The sequence below is a fragment of the Petaurus breviceps genome, unplaced genomic scaffold (assembly GCF_028583685.1).
Source record: "Petaurus breviceps papuanus isolate PSGF00001 unplaced genomic scaffold, PetGlider_PUasm1.0 551, whole genome shotgun sequence".
NCBI classification, from domain to species: Eukaryota; Metazoa; Chordata; class Mammalia; order Diprotodontia; family Petauridae; genus Petaurus; species Petaurus breviceps.
Genome location: NW_027186372.1, coordinates 26,404,755 through 26,419,887, shown reverse-complemented (window position 1 = coordinate 26,419,887; position 15,133 = coordinate 26,404,755). Strand labels below are relative to the sequence as shown.

General features: G+C 40.0%; 1 protein-coding gene across 5 annotated transcripts in view; it reads right to left on the bottom strand.

Annotated features, from left to right (window-relative positions):
• Positions 1–11,881, bottom strand: part of HAVCR2 (hepatitis A virus cellular receptor 2) — a 53,251-nt gene extending 41,370 nt beyond the window's left edge. For all 5 annotated transcript variants that reach the window (XM_069102499.1, XM_069102497.1, XM_069102501.1 and 2 more), the window contains exon 1: positions 11,702–11,881. The gene's annotated coding sequence lies outside the window, so the exon portion shown is untranslated. The remainder of the gene's footprint in view (positions 1–11,701) is intronic.
• Between the last annotated feature and the right edge of the window lie 3,252 nt (positions 11,882–15,133).

The window sequence follows — 15,133 nt, the reverse complement described above, 5'->3', positions numbered from 1 at the left end:
AATTAGCATTCTGTATATCATCACTATGTACAAGGATCACTCCTGGGGTAATGGTACAAGTTTATCTAAAGTTTATCTTAAGAAGAGACCACTCTGTAATCAGAACATGACCCCTAGCCTGTACATTACTCTGTACTCTCCACCCTGTTCTGGGAGGAAAAAGAAACTTTTCCTTTCCAGGAAAAGTTGCACCCTTGTTCCCTTTCGTCATTAGCCCTGAGCTATAGATCTAACCAATGACAGTCCTTGGCTTCTTCGTTTCATTGCTTATGTTAGCTCCCCTCCCCAATAGAGGTTTTTGTGGTTTTAGCCTTTATAAGCACTGTATGTACCCCAATTTGGGGCTGCATGATTTGAGTGTATACTTCAGGCAGTCTCATGCTTAATCAATAAATCCACACCTAAATTTATCTTGAACCCAGGTCTCAGCTCACTCTTATTCTCTGCACAACATTAGGCCTAAAATGACCTCTTTATAACTTCCATCCATTCCTAATTCTATGCTCTGGGGCCAAATAATACAAGTCTACTTCTTCTTCCACAAAACAGTCTGTCAACTGGTAGAAGCCAGTGGTTCCCCTTCCTCCTGTCCCCCACCTCCAGTCTTCTCTTCTCCAGGCTATAGAACATCATTTCTTTCAACCAGTCTCCATAGAGCAGAAAGCAGAGTTGCTTCACTATTTTGTTTGCTCTCTTCTGTATGTTCTCCACCTGCCTTATCAATATTAGTATTTTTGAAAAGTGGTGCCTGGAGCTGAGCAAAATACAGGGAAACCCTGATTTCCATCAAGAATTAGTTTAAGTGGGGGTGGCTAAGTGACACAGTGAAAAGAGCACCAGCCCTGGAATCAGGAGGACCTGAGTTCAAATCCAGCCTCAGACACAACACAAAAACTAGCTGTGTGACCTTGGGAAAGTCACTTAACCCCAATTGCCCTCCAAACAGCAAAAAAAAAAAAAGAATTAGTTCAAGTGCCATATTCTTCAGGAGACCTTTCCCAGTTTCCCCAACTGATAATGCTGTTTGTTCTGATAATTCAAGGCCATCTAATTTTTACATGTCTTATAAATACCTACTTGTGTTTACTGGTATTTAAACCCCTAAACCCCTTTTCCAGAGGCTGCAGAAGCCAAGAAACAGACTGGAAGAGACACTGATGTGGACATTTTGGTATGCAGTCACTGGTTCCCTCTTGGTGGCTTTAGGGAAGGTGATGGACAGTCCTCCCCACCCTGAAAAGGAAGAGGTTGGCTTGAGCAAGAAGCAGGGGGAGGACTGGGGGCCACAGGGGCTGAAGAAGCTGAAAAGGAGGAGGTAGAATGGGGAGGAGGCAAAATGAAGTAACTGATAAGCTTTCCCTTCCTTTTCACCAGCTTAGTAGCAAACAGAAGCACAAGCAAAACAAATAGTAAATAGAGTCACAAGGCATATACAGTATATGCAAGGTCCTTAAGGGCATGGCGATATTTTAGTCTCTATATCCCCAGTCCTTAGCAGTGGCTGGCCCATAGTATGAATTTAATTTGATTTTTTTAACTTTCTTTTTATTTTTGTATTCAACAAACATTATTTTCTTTTCCTTATTTTTTTTTCAATTAATAAAAATCAATTCTTTCCCTCTCATTGGGGGAAAAAAGAAATCAAAACTCTTATAATAAATACACATAGTCAAGCAAAACAAATTCCTGCATTGACCATGTCCAAAAACACATGTCCTTCTGCATCTTGACACCATCACCTCTCTGTCAAGTGAGTAGCATGCTTCATCTTTGATTGTCTGGAATTGTTTGGTCATTGGGCTAATCAAAGTTCTCAGATCTTTCAAAGTTGTTTTTCTTTACAACATAGCTCTTACCAGATAATTAAATGCTTAATTTAATGAAGAGTCAAGTATGGATCCATTACCTCCTTATTCCTGTAAGTTATGTCTTTCTCAAGGCAATTCATGGTTAAATTAACTTTTGGGGAGAAACGTGTCATTTTGTTTATTCATGCTAAGCTTGTAGTCCACTAAAACCCCCAAATCTTTTTCAGAAAAATCTAACCATGTCTTCTGCATTTTCTACTTGAGGAATCTATTCCAGAACCCAGATATAAGGCTTTCCATTTATTTCTATTAAGTGTAACCTTGTTAGGTTCATCCCAATATTCTAGCCTATTCAGATCATTTTGGATCATTGTTGTTATAAAGTTTTACCCTAGACACTAATCAGAGACTTTTCCAGTGATGCTCAGGACATAGAGTAGCAATTTTGATGAAAGAGTCACCATAACCTGAGTCCTTAAAAACCTCTAAAGGTTCTAACCCAATGAATGACCTAGCTTTCAGCCTCTTAGCATAGTGGTAGAAAGAGCACCGATTCATTGGGGAGTCAAGAAATCTGGACCATAGCTACAGATCTACCACAAGCTGGCAGTTAATAATGATAATAACTCATGTCTTTATAGAACTCTGTAGTTTTCAAGACATTTTTTCAAGAACATTGGATTTGGAGCCAGAAGATTTGGGTTCTGAATTTCTGAATTTCCAATTCCATCTGCTACCTTTGGACAATTTACTTAAACCTCTCTTAAATTTTATTTTCCTGATCTATAGAATAAGGAATTTTGGTCATATTATTTCTAAATTCCCCTCCAGCTGAAAGTGCTATTATCTTATGAAGCAGATGAGATAACTAAGGCAAATATAATTAGTTATATTTTACAGAGGAGAAAACTGAAACCTAAAGAGAGAAGTAGATTTGTCTAGTGTTTCACTGCTAGTTAGAATCCAAAGACCTAGGTCTGGTCACCTATTCTTTCACAAAGTCCAGAGCTTCTTCTTCTGTATTCCAATGTCACAGCTCTGTGGGCCTCAGTTTTCGAACTTGTAAAATACAGGGGTAGGGCTTAATGACCTCTAGGATCCCTTTCAATTTCAAGATCTAAATCTTCAAATATATCTTTCCAATAACTCTTGCCTTTTTTGTAAGGATTTCCCCACTCTGATAGGCAATGGTGAACAGAAAGAAAAAAAAAAACTGTTAAATAAATGGTTGACTTTTTAGCAAGGAGCCTTAGCTTAGAACTGAAGGCTGATTTAGTCTATTGATTTTGGAATTCTGGGCTCAGAGAAGACACTTTAGGATTGGAAACCACAGATTCATTTCAATGCAATTCAACAAGCAGTTTTTTTTAATTTCTCTTTTCAATTGTATTTTTTTCCAATTACATGTAAAGATAGATTTCAACATTCGTTTTTATAAGATTTTAAGTTCCAAATTTTTCTCCCTCCCTCCTTTCCCTTCCCCTCTCCAAGACAACAAGAAATCTGATACAGGTTTTACATGTACAATCATCCAACAAGCATTTATTAAGCTGTTAACATATACTAGGAACTATATTAGGTGTTTGGGATGCAGCAACAACAAAATAGTCTCTGGCCTCAGGGAGCTTACATTTTGTGCATGGAAACAACGTGTATACAGATAAGTAAATATAAATATATAGATATATCTATACATGTAACGTAAATGCAAAGTATTTTTAAATGTCTTTTCCCTTTGTAATAGGGGGGAAAATCACCCACTAGCCTGGCTCTTTGAACTGCAGAGCTTAGCCTGAAAGGTGTTAAGCTCTGAGACCAAGAAAATTGCCTTGTTAACCATGACCTTCTGAATTATTGTTCCCTCCTCCCTATAGGCTGGGGCAATTAGTCATCATACTACTGAATACCCTCTGAAGTAGTCATGCCCTATTCTCAGAAGTGAAGAGGTGTGGACAAAAGACATTTCCCAGAGGAAATATAGACATGCATAACACCCAAATTATTTGGAATCAATGCCTTTTGGTTTTATCACCTATTCCTACCTCTAGCTTTTGATCTGATGCTTTCAACGCCCAGACCGAAATGTGATCAGCAAAGAAATGAGAGAGTGCCCCTCATTGGTGGGTCTTACATATTGCAGCTTGCAATGGCCCATGTGGGAAATAAGTGTTAAGATGGGCATGTGGAGAATTAATCAGTGGTTCTGAATGACAACTAAACTGGAGTCGTAGCAAGAGTTTATAAATGTTAAGGGCAGTAACAAATATGCGTTCATCTTTGTAAAATTCATATGGACATCTCTTGTTTTAATATTATCTTTATTTCCTAATATATCCTGTCCCCTTTATTACCCAGTAATCCATCCATTAAATATTTTTTAAAAGAAAGGTTCTGATATAGGTTTCTAACTAAAAAGCAGTTCAGCAAAAGCAATCAAACCATCAATTAAGTCAGATAGTGTATGCAATGCTCCATACTCATAGCCTTCTACCTGTTCAAAGAAGAGAAGGAGCACCTTCCTTTTAAGTATTAATGGATGACTAAAGACAACAAGAGATCATTCAGGTATTTATTCAAGTCTCTGGATACTTCTTGAAAAAAGGTGCAGAAAAGTGCTCAGAAGAAGTCTTACCAGCTTCATATTGTGAGCAATGACCCCTGTAATGTTAAGGGAATTTGAAGATCTTCCCTGCCCCTTAAGAGGCCCGTGCGAGCAGCTTTGAGCTCTGACCCAGACCACAGATTGAGTCACATGGAACCCATGATGATAAGAGGAGCTTGCTGAATGGGTGGAGCAGGAAGGATGGGGCAGGGACAGAGAGTGAGGCAGAGCTGGGAGAGCCAAGGTAGAGCAACTAGAGTGAAAGAGAGAGGGAGGAATTTTGCTTAGGGGAGCTTGTGGGGAGGCTGAAGGGAGGGAAGGCGTGGGGATGGCAGTGCTCCCTGGATTAGTGATGTGTATTAATTTCTTTGTTACCATGGTGGAATTGACTTTCTGGTACCTGAATAAATATCTTGCTTTCATCTTTGAAGAAGAGAGTTTGTTATATTTTGCCATTCAGCCCTGGAAATACATCTGCATATTCATAACAGCTGCTATAGGTATTGCATTGTCGATATAACTCCCCAAGCTAATCTAACATCTCTATATGGTGGCATCCATGGGCCCCTTTCTCTGCTATTCATTTGACTTTCCTTTTTTGGAAAGTCACTTGGTCAATACGAATTTATTAAGTGCCAATTACAAACCAGGCATTGTGCTAGGCACAAGGAATATAAATAGCAAAAGATAGTCCCTGTCCTCAAGGAGTTTACAATCTAATGGACCAGCTCTTGCTTCCTGGGAACATGATTGATCAATGTATGAATTCTCTTTCTGTCAGATCTGTCACCAACCCTTCTACCAAAAAGAAGCTCAAATGTAAAATGCTGTCTAAATCTAAGGTAGTATTACCTTTATTAGTTTGCATCAACAAATGTTTTTAGTTGTCTGCTATGGTCAAAGAAATCCAACTGATGTCTGTTATGGGTCTGACCATATTATACCCTTCTCTCCACATGTGTTGAAGATTTCATCTCTACATGAATGGATCATGAGGAGCTTTTAATGCCAATCATATCAGTTTGTATTTGATGCTCAAGGTACTGGGGGCGGGGGGACATTAGAACTTTGTGAGCAGCAGTGTGACATGGTCATTCCTGAGTTTTGGAAATCTTACTTTGGCAGCTGTGTGAAGGAAGGACCAGAAAGGAGACTTGAAGAAATGAGACTAAAGAGTTGGCTCTTATGACAGTTCAGGTGGAGGTGATAAGGGCTGAACTAGGGTGTTTGCCATGTGAGAAGTGGTATGAAGGTAGGATAACTAAGAGAGACTTAATATTGGCTGTGTTGAGACTTTATTGTAGGGTACTGGAGAAGCAAATGAGTGGAAATTGCTTATGCTTCCCCAGGGACCACAGAACTGTTCTAAATTTGGAATGAGGACTATTGTTTAAAAAAAAAAGACATCCCTGCCTATTTGGAAGGGACAATAAATCTCAAAAGAAGGGAAATGTGTAATGGGGCCTTTGGAACATGCCCAGATTGTCATGGTAGGTACCCCCAGGGGTCTTCGGAGTGTGCCCATATTGCCTAACATGGAGGTGCTCTGCCATGTGGGTGGGGGTAGCCCCCTTTAATTAGCTACCTCTTTGGATTATTTGTTTTGTCTTTAGAACAGGCAAGACTGAGATAGTCGATCTCTTTTTGGCTCATATTCTTTTCTGCACAGGAGATAAAGATAACAGTTCCCATGCACACAGCAGAGTATAGAGCAGAAGCACTTCCTTCTCCTAGTCTCCTTCTCTTTATCCGCAGCTCAGAGAAACAGAGAAATAAGCCAGGAGATGTTTGTTTCTATTCTGTGTCATTTGCCTTGCTTAGTTTCAGGTACCAGTGTCGTGATCTCCACCAGAACCCCAAAACTAGGAGTTCAAGCCACGATTAGCATGAAGGCAGTATTCCAGGCCAAGAATTCAGGGTCCCTAAATATATAGATTTAAGAATTATTTACGTAGAATTGACAATTGAATTGATTGACCTCCTTGACGTCCAGGACTATATTTCTTTTGCATATTTGTATCCCCAGTGCTTAGCATAGTACCTGGCACAGAGTAGGGACTTAATAAATGTTTATTGATTGATAAATTAAATCCACAGAAGCTATTGAGAGAAAGTGTGGAGAGAGAAAAAAACCATATAGAATCTTGTGGGACGGGTCGGCCAGGTAGCACAGCAAGTAAGAGCACCCACCGGCTCCAGTGTTGAGAAGACCTGGAGATCGAATCCCGGGCTCAGACACTTAGCACCCACCCAGAAACACCTGGCCGTGTAACCTTGAGCAAGTTACTTAACCCCAATTGCTTAGGGGCGGTCAGGTGGCTCAGCGAGTAAGAGCACCGTCTCCAGTGTTGGGACAACCTGGAGATCGAATCCGGGGCTCAGACACTCAGCACCACACCCAGAAATAACTGGCCGTGTAACCTTGAGCAAGTTACTTAACCCCGATTGCTTTAAAAAAAAAAAAAGAATCTTGTGGGACAGGCAAACTAGGAAACAGGAGATGGAGAATAATCCACTAAAGAATACAGAGAAGGAAAAGTCAGAAGGTAGGAGGAAAATTAGGAAAGAGCAGTGTCTTAAAAACGAAGGGAGGAGAAAATAATCCTGAGGAAACAGTGGCTGACTATTAACAGCTGCCAAGAGGTCAAGTAGAATGAGGACCAAGAAAAAGCTAATTGGTTTTACAATCACAAAATAATTGGGAGAAACAGTGGATAGAGAGATGGCCTCAGAGTCTAGAAGACCTGGGGTCAAGTTTTAGCTCAAAAATCCCAGCTAAGTCCTTTAACCTCCCAGGACCAGGGCAAATCTCTAAGACTATAAATTGGAAAGAAGTTGCTGACCCGCATTTTTAGAAACTTACTTACTATATCAATATTTGCTTACTATACCAAGAAAATCACAGATCCAATGCCTTCCCCCATTAAAAAGTCAATGGTACCTTCGGACAATGTATTAGTTCCAGTACAGTGGCAGGGTTAAGTGGAAAGTGATGGAAAGTGTTAGATTGGATTGGAAAGTGATGGGAAGTGTTGGACAGGATTGGAAAGTGATGGAAAGTATGGATCCGAAAGTAATGAACTGTAGGTAACAAGTATAGATAACTCTTACTAGGAATCTGGCTATGAAAGGAATAAGAGATATAGACTGATACCTTCAAAGATGCAGAAGAATGAGGCATATTTATGGGGAACATGGAAAGAGCCAATAGGCAAGAAGAGAATGGGGATGAGAAAAAAGAAAGCAAATAAGCAATAGAACAAGCTCCAAGAGGCCATGGGAGAGGATGGGATCAAGGGCACAGGAGGAGGGTTGGTCTTGGCAAAGAGAAGGACCACCTCTTTTTCAAAAATGCAAGAAAATGAGAGAACAGGGCATGATTCTAGAAGGGCTTAGACAAACGAGCAACTTACTTCCTCCTTCTCAGTAAAATACGAGTCAAGATTTGCTTAGATTAGAATTTCTTAACCTGGGTTCCGTGCCTTTGGATGAGGGGGGAAATTATATCTTTATTAGTATAATTTAAATTCAAGATTTCCTTCAATTTGTTTACACACACACACAAATCTGAGAAAGTATCTACCTCCTTTATGAGACTGACAAAGGAACCTGTGATATACAAAAAAAAAGGTTAAGAACCTCTGATCCAGAGGGAAAGTGATGGGAGATTTAGAAAAGAGAAGGTTTGTAACAATTTTTTTTTTGCTTTTCTTGGAGGGCAATTGGGGTTAAGTGACTTGCCCAAGGTCACATGGCTAGTAAGTGTTAAGTATGTCAGGCCACATTTGAACTAAGGTACTCCTGACTCCAGGGCTAGTGCTCTATTTACTTCGCCACCTAGCCACCCCTGTAACAATTGTTATGCCAACTGGGATAAGGAGTTATTTGGGGAAATAATAAATCATTTCTGGGCAACTGTGAGCACCCAGTTGAAATTAAATAATGAATTTTTAGTGGACTTAGACCATAGAGTTGTGAGATTGAATTCAGCAGAATTCAGCAGCACGAAAGTAAGTAAAAAAAAAATAAGTGGTAGAGGGTATTCCAGGGTTGAAATGTGGGAAGATACGAGCAGAAAGGGAAGCAAGGACAGAGTACAGTGTAAAGATGAAATAATCAACTAGGGGAGGAGAACTGAGAAGAAAAGAAAGTGAGACTAGGTAAGGAGTGTTGGATGAAGAGAACAGGGAGCTTCTGGATATCCCAATAAGGATGAAAAATTGGTTTAGAAGGAATCAGGCAGATGGAAAGATGTTTGACCCTAGGCCAAGAACTGACTGTGCTAAAGTATAAGCTGGCTTTTTTCCCCCAATAATCATACTCTATTGCAATTACCCCCTAATGGATCACCCTGGCCTAAGTCTCTTCCCTCTCAAATTCATCTTTCACACAGATGCCAAAGAGTTATTCCTGGGAGGAGAGAGGGAAGGGAGGAAGGAATAGAATTTGGAACTCAAAACTTTAAAAAACAACAACACACAAATGTTAAAAATTGTTTTTATATGTAATTGGGAGGGATTTTTTTTTAATTATTCCCAAAGTATAAGATCTGACAATACCATTCCTCTGCTTAATAAACTCCAGTAGCAACCCTGAGGATCAAATGCAAACTCCTTTGCTTGGCATTTAAGGCCCTTCACAACCTGCTTTTCCAGTCTTATTAGACTTACTCTCCTTCACACACCCTATGATTCAGCCAAACTGGCCTTCTGGCTGTTCCTCATACACAACATCCCCTCCATTGTCTCTCTGCCTTTGCCCAGGCTGTCCCTCCACAGCTGGAAACACAGGAGCTCCCTCCTCACCTCCCCTTCTTAGAATCTCTAATTCCCTTCAAAGCTCAGCTCAGATGCCCCCTCCTACATAACACCTTTCTTAGCCTTCTCCCAACCCCTAGTTCTGGGTGTTTTTCCCTAAAAACCTACTTTGCATTCATTTTCAAATTTTGCATATATTTACATGTGTGCATATCATCTTTCTTGATACCACTGAAACTCCTTTTGAGCAAGGCCTGTTCAATTTTTGTCTCTAAATCTAGCACCCAGCATAGTAATAACAATAAATGCTTGTGGATTGATTGGTGCTCTAGCCTAGGGTCTAGAGGAAAATGGTATTTGCTGGAAAGTATGTTAGACTTGGAGGAAGGGGAGATCTGAATTCAAATCAGCATCTGGTACTTACTAGCTAGATTCCCATAGGTGAATCACTTAGGGTATCTCCCTGAACCTCAGTTTCTTTATCTGTAAAATGGGAATAATTAAGACCTGCAGTACTTACCTTACAGGATCCTTTCGAGAATCAAATGCACCAACAATAAGTTAAATGTTTTGCAAATGTCAACATCATCTGTTAGTACTCTTAGTCCATGTTTAGGTAGAAGGAAATAGATTATAATTTTGTTTTTGTTGTTATTGTTCAGATATGTCTGATTCTTCATGACCCCATTTGGGTTTTTCTTGGCAAAGATACTCAAGTCGTTTGCCATCTCCTTCTTCAACTCATTTTATAGATGAGGAAACTGGGGCAAGTTAAGTGTCTGAGGCCAGATTTGAACTCATGAAGATGAGCCTTCCTGATTCCAGGCAGCAAGTCTATCCACTATGCTACCTAGCTTACCCACAGATTATAATTTGAGAAGAAAATTTCAGAGTTTAGGACTATGGAAATGGTATAGTTATGGATGATGAAGAAATCTAGGATTATAATAACAACAATTGCTAATATTTTGCTATAAGTTTGGGCCTGGTTTGATACCGCCATGATAGTCTCCTCTTAAGGGAGGTTATATCTTATGAAATCTATGCATGGAAGCCACTGTTATAAGATTTGGCCTGATAGACTCTCCTAAGAGAGGACATAAGCTTATAGAACAGACTCATGAAAATATACTAACACTATTTTTCATAGCTAAAAACAGTTGTGTCCCCCAAATGATATCTCATCTACTGCCATTTTCTCTTTCTCCCTGATAAGCAAATTCCCCCAAGTAATATTTTGTCTACCATTACTTCATTTTTCTCCATGATAACTAACTCCCCAAATGATATTTTGTCCTGACACACCCTAATATACAATTCAGCCAACTCCAGGGAGACCAATGAAAAATCAAAGTATAAGAACTTCTCTCTCAGAAAGGCACTTTGGAGCACATCCTCTCCACCAGCAGGAGCCCTCCCTTATCTCTGAATAAAACTGTGTTTGTCCTCCCCAATACAGTGCTGCTTTTATGTGAGTTATATCCATGTCTATATCTAAGTTCATGTATACACCAAAGTTGTATGTTAGATTTCATTTTTTTCTCTCCCTTTCCCTCTCTTCCCCATTGCTTGCAGGACGTTTCTGATGGTTGTCCAGTTAGGCAGAGGGGGAACCTTGTTGGGAACATCAGTATGAAACACCTTTAGGAAAGTTGGACCTTTATGGAACAAGTTGGAGGCTTGTTCCCAGATGTTAATGTTTGTGTGCTTACATTGACCAAAGCAGTGAGTATTAGGGATTAGTGTACCATCAGTCATAGCCTGGATCTGTTAGAGAGGAAATCATAGCTTCTAAATGCTCCCCTTAGCCCAGGGGGATCATGATGAAGAATGCTCCTGTATTGAAGAAGAGGCTCAGCACCTTCAGTAGAATTGTGACAAGAAAAGGGCTTTGATGAAGGGAAAGTTGTTAAAGCAGAAGAGGACTTGATAAGGGGATAGTGGAGGAGGGTAGAGAAGAATAGATTGTCAAGGTATAGGGCCAAGGAGAAAAGGTAGCTGGGGAGAAAGTTTTGCCTTTAGCAGAAATCAGCTTTGTATCAGAAGGATTGGGGCAGCTAGGTATCCCAGCTCTATGCCAGTGGATAGAGCTCTGGTCCTAGATCAGAAAGACCTGAGTTCAAATGTAGCCTCAGACACTTACTATCTGTCTGACCCTGGGCAAGTCACTTAACCCTGTTTGCCTTAATTTCCTCATCTGTATAATGAGCTGGAAAAGGAAATGGCAAACTACTCCAGTATCTTTGCCAAGAATACCCTAATTGAAGCCACATAGAGTCAACATGACTGAAAGGACTGAACGTTAGAAGGAAACAGGTGTAGGAAACCTGTGGCCTCAAGGCCACATGTGGCCTTCTAGGCCCTCACATCCCTTTGACTACACAGAACAAATCCCCTCAATAAAAGGATTTGTTCTGTAAAACTGGGACTCAGTCAAAAGGTTGCACCTAAGGACCTAGAAGTCTAAATGTTTCCCACCCCTAGATTAGGGGGGAAAAGATTAGAGTTTGTTAATCATAGGGGGAACCTATTACCTTGAAATCTCTGATCATATGATCCTCATATCATGGTAGTGTGGGATGAGGCATGCCCATGTCTTTGGTACTTCAAGGTCCCAGCAGTGAAGGCCCTCTACTGTCTCTGGTCCAGGACTTTTCAAGTGAAGCTCAGGTTCTTTAATGGTTCTGAATCTCCAGCAGCACAGGACTTCCAATGCCTCTAGTTTTTATGGGAACAAAATAGAGAAATCATTATTTCAGGATGATTAAAGTCTGGTGCCTATCTTAAACCATGGAAGTCAATTTGTAATATAGCAAATTTTGACTTATGTCTAAATCACACACTGGCAACTTCTAAGCAATGTTCAAAGGCATCATGGATAGGTATTAGACATAGTCAGAAAGGTGAGAGAGGGCTTCTTTCCTGCCTAGCAACATTTAAATGAGGAGGCAAGGACTATTTACTATAAGCCTATGGATGGGGAGGACTTGTCACCAAGAACCTGTTCTCCTTCTTGGGCTGACACAAACTCATGGACATGGAACTCTATTGTTGCTTCTGTTCCTGTTATCTGTTCTTTCCTGATTTAGGTGAAGGAATATTGGAAATAGAACTCACTAGGCTGTGATCTTAATGAGTTTTGAAAGTTCTAGAGAGCTGCCACAGGTCCAGAAGTCAGGGCCTATGCTGGAGTTTGCAGTCTATCAAAATAGCCCCAAAGAACATGCTACAGACTAGAAGTGGATTGATCCCACAGCCAAGATACCAGATCCTACAAGAGGAAGTCACTTACCATCAGCTATGCTGCCATATTTAGAAATTAACTTGGTGGGGGGGCAAATGTTTCGTAACTAACTCATTCATTTTTCAAAGAAGACCAATGACATCATGGGGTAATATCTTGACTCATGCAGGAATTAGATTTAAGTGAGGCAGAGTTTCACAAAGTTGTCAGCCTTACTCTCTCTTCTAGAGTCATCAAAATCCAGTGATAGGACAAAAGTCAACATGACTGGTGAGGACCCAGGATACAGTGAATGATGTTGGCAACTTAGATGTCTGATCAAGCTCTAAGCACTCCACAGTGCCTGCTTCAGCCACTTTCATGACTGTTAGAACAGCTATTTTGAGTCTGAACCCCTCCTTAGGGTCCTAGTGGTATAGTGCCCCTGGCTTAAGGGGATGTTGGATGCTATATTTTCTTGGTAAATATTGATTTGAAAAAGCTAATCAAAGACCTGAGTTTGAGGTCCACTCAAACTGAGTTTGAGGTTACACATATCAGGATGTGTAACAACAGACAAGTCACTTCTTTTAGTGTCCCCAGTCAACTCACAAAGTCAGTAAATTACAGAGGAATTGTGTTCAACATCAGAGAAGGGAATTTCCACAGTAACAATTCTTGAAACTGAAGAAATTACAGATCCAGACTAAAAATAAAACAACAAAACAAAATACTTCCCTTACAATAATCCTATAAGGAAGGTTGTACAATGATGCTTAGTACTTGCTTTAAGGGGGTGAGGAAACTGAAGATCAAAGCTTCAAATCCACATTTTCTGATTCCAAATCCAGGGTTCTTTCTACTGTCCAGGGCTTTCTTGGTAAATATTTAACAAGCTCCCTGGTGAAAGGTATGCCCTCCCAATACAATTTTAGGTTTAATCTTCAATATTAACATTTTCTCCATCATGGAAATCAACAAAACAGTAAATCAAGTCCTGATGTATACTGTTTACTGGTTTCCAAATTGTAAATGCCCACACTGAAAATTGAACAATTGGTATGAGCTGGCTCCAGAGTACCACTGACTGTATCACACTGAAAAAGAATGGAAATAACTGAGAAATGGAAAGGAAGAGGGAAAGAGATGAAAGAAAAAGGTGAAACTTTGACTCAAAGGTAGTTCCATGTCCTGGGCCATCTACCCAAGCAAAAACATCATTCAGGTACATGGTAACTAATTAAGCCTCTGCTATTCAGTCCAGCTCCCATGGCCAAAGGAGCAGGAGGTTTGTTAAATGGCCACTTTTAGTTCAAACCAGGTAGATACACTTCTGACCAAAAAGTTTGCAATATGGATTGGAAATGCATCCATGGTGTAGTCAAAATCACATAGAGGAATTAAAATGAGGGTTTAGATTTCACCTTACAAGTGTACTAGTCACATTAGCATATGCAACCTCAATAAGCCTTAATTTCCTCATCTGCAAAATGGATATAATAAAACACATGTCTGTGATGCTACCTGACAAACATGTTGTGAAGATCAAATTGAGAAAATGTTTGTAAGGTACTTTTTAAACTTTTAAAGTGCTTATATAAATGTCTGCAATAATTACCTGAAACTCCCAGAAAGTCAATTTTATCTTTATTGATAACTTTTGTTATCACTGGAGGGAAGGAGACCTATGTGCCTGCAGCAGAATGTGTAGTACGGCCACAAACTTCCATCAAAGAAAGGAGGAGAAAAAGAGAGAAACAAAAGAGCCAAACAGTATGACAGATTGGCAAAGACATGGATGACTGGGTTAAGAGCTTAAGCAAACAAAAAGCAAACTTCAAAAATAGCTTCCAGCCTGTAATTTCCTTGAGGGAGGAAGAGAGCAGAGAATCTGCAACAGCAGATGCTGGTTTTGCTCTCTTTGAGAAAAAGAAAGCTTTGGCTGAAAGACAGCAACTTATCCCAGAGCTGGTGAAAAATGGAGAAGAAAATCCAAACTGTCAGGGTCTAGGTGCTGTTTTTAGTGGTGATAATGATGTAGAACAGATTAAAAGAATTGCAAGGTAAGAAGGAAAACTGACTGATTGGAAGAAAAGGGCTTGCTATTCTGTAGAAGGCAACTTCTCAACAAAGATGTTTTAATTAGACATCAACAACTTTCAGACATACATAAGCAAAACATAGATATCAATAGATAATCTACATAGAGCATCTGAGCAAGAACTAGAAGCTTTGAAACTAAGGGAGAAAGAGAGATGAAGTACTGAGATCAAGCTGCAGAAAGGAGAAACATGAATCCCAGAACTTCTGGAATCCATACAAAGGAAACTGTGAGGCTGGCACTATTAACTACAAACAGTTTACTGAACATGCCATTGACCATGGTAATACATGTAATAAAATACTACAGAGATGATAGGAAGGTTCAAGTTTGGGGATGGAATATCAAGGGCCCCCATTGAGGTTCAATTATGAATGAAAGGAGCTGGCTTGGAAGCAGGAGGCAGCTCTTACCATGTGTCAACTGCAGATTCTTACAAGGATGCTGTCTGCAAAGTCATGTTTGTTAATCCACTGAGGTGAATTGAGAAACACCAACTTGCTCAAGCCATTTTGTATACTGCTAGCTGGCAGGTAGGTGGTGGTGGATAAAGGACTGGGCCTGGAGTCAGAAAGACTCACCTTCCTGAGTTCAAATCCCAGTCTTAGACATTTACTAGCTGTGTGACCCTGAGGAAGTCAC